The sequence below is a fragment of the Telopea speciosissima genome, chromosome 9 (assembly GCF_018873765.1).
Source record: "Telopea speciosissima isolate NSW1024214 ecotype Mountain lineage chromosome 9, Tspe_v1, whole genome shotgun sequence".
Lineage (NCBI taxonomy): Eukaryota > Viridiplantae > Streptophyta > Magnoliopsida > Proteales > Proteaceae > Telopea > Telopea speciosissima.
The window spans coordinates 49,982,079-49,987,394 of NC_057924.1; positions in this window are offsets into that span (position 1 = coordinate 49,982,079).

Sequence of the window (5,316 nt, forward strand, 5' to 3'; positions counted from 1 at the left end):
TTTTTCATTCCTTGCTGGATGCATTCCCACGGAACTAAGAATACATCCTTATAAAAATCAAACAAAAAATTAGAATTCATTAATAGACTGAAGAAACTAATCAGAAGTAACAACTACTGCATGCATAAAAACCAGACTTCTACAATAGCATTAAAAGTCTAAACAACTATAACCTAAGATTGGGAGAATCAAGACCATTCAGCCATCACCACCAGCCCAACAAGTAAACCAGCATCACCAAGTGAGAAGCATTGAACTGTCACAAAATTGGATATAACTTACATCTCTCCTACTAGAGGAAAGGCCATTATGACCCAGAAAACCCCAAGGAAACAAAATTCTGAGTACATGGAATGAAATAACGAAGCCTAAAAGTAAATAAATAAATAAAGGAATTGTTATCCAGGAACCAGAAAAAAAGGTTGATCTATCAAAAGGCAAATCAAATCAAGCCATGGACTCGTCAACGTGAAACTAGTTGTATTTGGTAAAATGGTCATTTTTGTGATTTGGAAAGACAAATAAATTGAATTTAGCAAGAAAATGTGTCACATAAATAAAATAAACCAATACACTCGTTTCAAGATGAAATATCAACCTTGTAAAGAACTAAACAATCAAGTAAAGCATACTTTACATCCATCAAAATCTGAATCTAGTGTAACTGACAAGAAGTTCCACCAGCCAGATCAAAAAGGAACCACCAAAAGAATATTATCTCAATCAATAAAATATTGTTTAAATTTATCCATAAATATCCGTAATGATATAGCAAAAGATATAACAAAATCTTGCAAAATATTTCTCATAAAAAATCAAAATAACAAAAATGCTTCATTTGGCAGCCAAGATTGTAGCAAGAGGTAAAAAAGCAGTGAAATACATTAATTCATAAGACCAAATGCATATGAAAAATGTTGAGGCATACTATTCCAGCAGGTCAATATGCCAAAACAAAAGCCAGCATAGAGTAAAATCTAGCCAGTCGAACACCCAAACAACCTTAAGGGAAACAAAAGCAGCGGTACATTGCCAGAGGCCTAAGAAACAGAACAAACTACTACTACCCAGCATCTATACCAAAACCATAACAAAGTCAAATCCTGCATCTCTAAGCAAGAAAATCCCTCTCCTCAGTCACACAAAGCAGCCTAAGCCGACAACAAAAACCACTAGAAATTAAAGATTGCATACTATTGGGACCTTCTAGTCCACCAATGAATTTGCATTTAAGATTCCCATACCCCTCAAAATTTTGGGATCAAAAGGTCCTCCATATAGCATTTTGTAGTCTAATCAATTCATTTCAACATTTTGATCCAAGGTGGATCGTCAGTTAAAGTCGTTACCTATTTTATCCATCTCTTTTAGATTTCCTGTGATTGCAATTTTCTTCTCATTTCTACTTTATTGAGGAATCTGAGGCCGTTAAAGAATCCATGGCTGTTGATCCCATTATAAATATGAATGAGATGCTTATGTTTACCAACTTACCTACTTAGGAGAGAGTGATATGAGGTAAAAATTAGAATTGTAAAAACCTAAACAAAGAGGGGGAAAATAGGTAACTTGAGTTCAATTGAGGCACCAACATCGAACAATATGATGATATGGTTATAAAAATCTTACGTTGATTGACTTTTTAGACCTAAAATATTGTGGTATGGGAATAGTAACAAACTATATATAGGGAGATTAAAAGGTCCCAAATGTTTGAGAGCTTTGTTTATTGGTATTTCCCCTTCCCCTACCCACCCGTTCTGCAAAAAAAAACATTTTGAAGGTAGCAAGCATGATAATCAGTTCAAGCAGGTTGTGCCATACAGAAACCACTTATTTGAAGTTTTGAAACTCTAGTTTACAATATATGGGCATGCTACCCAAATTTTCACCTAAAGAAGCAGCCAAGCTAAGTGCTTTAAGCATTTTTTATTTATATACATTATAACTATTTTTTGGTCTCTCTCAGGTTGTTGCTTAAAGTTCAGGAGTATAGCAAAAAACTCGTACGCCCCCTTCTCCTTCCAACACACTTGCAAGCTCACAACAGACCCAATTTAGTTAAGCTGTATCTATGTTTGCATAATGAGACACAATTATGTTGTAGTCAAATTAACCTAAATAAAACTTGGCTTGATGAGATTCTAATCACTCTAAGAAATACCTACAAATCTTCGTATAGATTACCATAACATGAAAATCATCAACATCCAAGAATAAATGATCAACTGCCTTAGAATACATTCTCCATTCCCTGCATTTTCCCATAAATTTCTCCATTTAAAAGAAAGACACGCACATGGAAAACGATCCAAGACAAACCCTTTTAGAAACACATAGTAATGACAGAACAATTCAAGCTCAAATGGGTCTCTGGTTACATGACTCTGGGATCTGAATATAGCATCCTAAGGAGTCAATGTTGGAAGGTCCATCGCCCAGCAAAAAATGAGACTCTTTTATCACGCTAACCAAAATAGGGCATCTGGGTAGTGCTCTTTCGCACATGGGTCGATCAAAAGTTTAAAGATTTAGGGTTGTCTCAGCTCCTGCAAGTTCTAAATCAATGGTATCTCTCTCCTCTCACCTCATCCATCAAAGAGAGAGGAGAGAGATGCAGAGATAACAGAGAAAACCTGGATCCGTGGAGGTAGCAATGATTTTTGAGATCGAGAAGATCAAGAGAGGGAGGCAGAGAAATACCTACATTTGCCCAGATCGCAGTGTGTCGTTGCAGAAGATCGAAAAAGAGGAAGAGGAGATCTCGGGGGAGACGACGAGTTTAGTTGGGCTCACGAACAGGAATACCGAATACAGGATCCGACAAAATGGAAATGAAAACGGCCGTTAAGTCTTTACTTCATATGTTTCAGATTTTCCTCCATACTTGACGGTCACCGTTACAGTTGCCGTCAGACTCATCCGATCTCGACAGCCCTTTAATGGAATATTTCAACTTCCAAAGTTTTAGGAAAACAATAAAATAAGGTAAAAAGGTCGCGGTACGTACGTGTCAAATAAGTTTGCAGGACGTTCTTTTCTAATGACCATTGATTTCACCTAACGCAATTTGAGTCGTTGAACGTCTTCCCCCAGTTCAACCGGCGACAGCAGGTCATTATTTGAAATCCTATCAACGGGTATGTAGATGAATCCCGAGGAAGTCTCTTCCCTTCTGGAATGTTAGGGAGAGTGGGAGAGTGGGAGAGTGGGACGTCTCTCTCTCTGATCGGCGATTGTATTGCAGAAATCTCATGTCAATCATTCTCTCTTCTCTGATCTACCCTGCCCGTGAAATGGTCGATTTATCGCGCGAGTCCTAAAACCCTAATGAGGAGCGATCTTCTCTCTTCTTCAGCCATCTCTCTTGTTTTCTTCTCCAAGGAACCGAAGACGAACACAATCTCTGCAACGGTCAGGTTCTTCACGACTCTCTCTCTCTTTGTTTCTCTGCAACTCCAAGGAAGCGCAGACAGTCTCTGCAACTTCAAGCGAAGACAGTCTCTCGTTCTCTTTCTCTATCGTTCTAGTTCAGAAATGCTTCAAAAGAGATGATCAGGTGATCCTCGTGAAGCTTTATAATTTCAGTCATTGAAGTTGAAATTCTCATAATTTAAAGATAGGTTCTCAAAATCTAGCATAATATCTAGCTCTAATTGGTGAATTACAGGCAATATGAAATTTTTTTCCTGTACTTACATTAGAGTAACAAGTCCAACCAGGGAGATAAGCATTTAATTTCACTGGTGCTTACCAACTCCACTGATCCAAATTAAATCAGGAACTTCCTGGTAATTTGGACTCTCAAGTATTGGTACTCAAACATTACATAGGTTGTCCTTGATTAATTTATAGGACACAGTCAACCTAGTTCTAGGAAATAATGGTTCTTGGGATCAGTAGCCTTTGGTAGAATTAAGTATGAACAAATTTCTTAGAAATGAAGGGAGGTGTTTTTTTCTATCTTTAATTATTTTCCAAATCTTGGGTTCATCATAGAATTTCGGGTTTTTATTGCAAGATTGAGTAATGATTAAGTTCTTGAAATGCAAGCACCAAAAAGAGTTTTCAAGATACAGAGACTCTTTTTCACTTTTAGAATTCAGTTTAATCTGAAAATCATTGTTCAGGTAATGGACAAGCTGAATGTATCATTGAGGAAGATGACAGTTACTCCATCCACTTAGTGAGCATGAACCCTAGAAAGGTCCATGAGATTGGGCAAGTTACAAAGGGAACTGGGTATCTGGTCTGATAGCTTGTTATTTGAACGGTCCATAGAGGTTAGATTATGAAACTGTCCAAAAAAATCTGGAATCAGCCCAGGGAGAGTGTCTTCAGTAAGGGCAGTTGACCTACACTTGGAGGAATGGATCCTTCAAAGCTGTTATCTTCAAGGACAAATTGGGTGAGGTGGGTTAACTTTGAGAAGCTCTCTGGAATAGGACCTCCAATCTGTTTCATCCCACTGATCACCAGTGTCTCCAAGAACTAGAGATTACCCAGAGAAGGGTACAAGGTGCCTTTCATGTACATCTGCAACTCCAAACCAATCACCCTCCCTGTAGGGTTACACTGAATGCCCTCCCAATCTCCTCCACAACAATCTTTACCAATCCATGAAGAGAGAATCTCTGTTGTGTCCTTCAAGATCTTGCCTTTGAATCCAAGTAGTACAGCTCTGTCTGTCTCTGAACAAACTGGGGTTTAATTAACTGTTTGAGTCAGGGTTCATTGCGTCTGTTGTTTTGATGTTGATCCTCACCATTACAGGAAGGATTGGACAACCTTTGTCCTGCTCATGGGATCTGCAAAGTTTGTTTAAGAGGAAAAGAAACTGAAGGGATAGTTGCAATTTAGTTTCATATGAAGCCATCTTCACTTCTGGGTCAAAGCTATATCAATGCATTTATATAGCAATAAAATGAATATGTACCTTGTTTCCAAGGTACCCCAATATTCCACGCCCAACACAGGAGAGTCTCAAATGTCCAATGTGTTGGACAAGTTCCTTCTTTGCCCAAACAGTGACAAAAATTTCCACCATCTGCTTGCTGGTTATGAGGCTATACTTCAGCTGGTTAGTGGTGATCCCTGTCATCACGAAACTACTTGAACCATCGTCTTCTTCGGAAGATGAATCATCTTCATAAATATAAGATTCTTGGCATCCAAAACAGGAGTCTTTACTATTTTTTCTTTCCAAATCAGAAGGGCAATTACAAATCTTGAGGCGTCTTCCCTTTTCTGTCCTGAAGCTTTTACTAACTTTTTTAAGAGAAGGCTTTTGGAAGAACAGTAGACAGCCATTGGCCT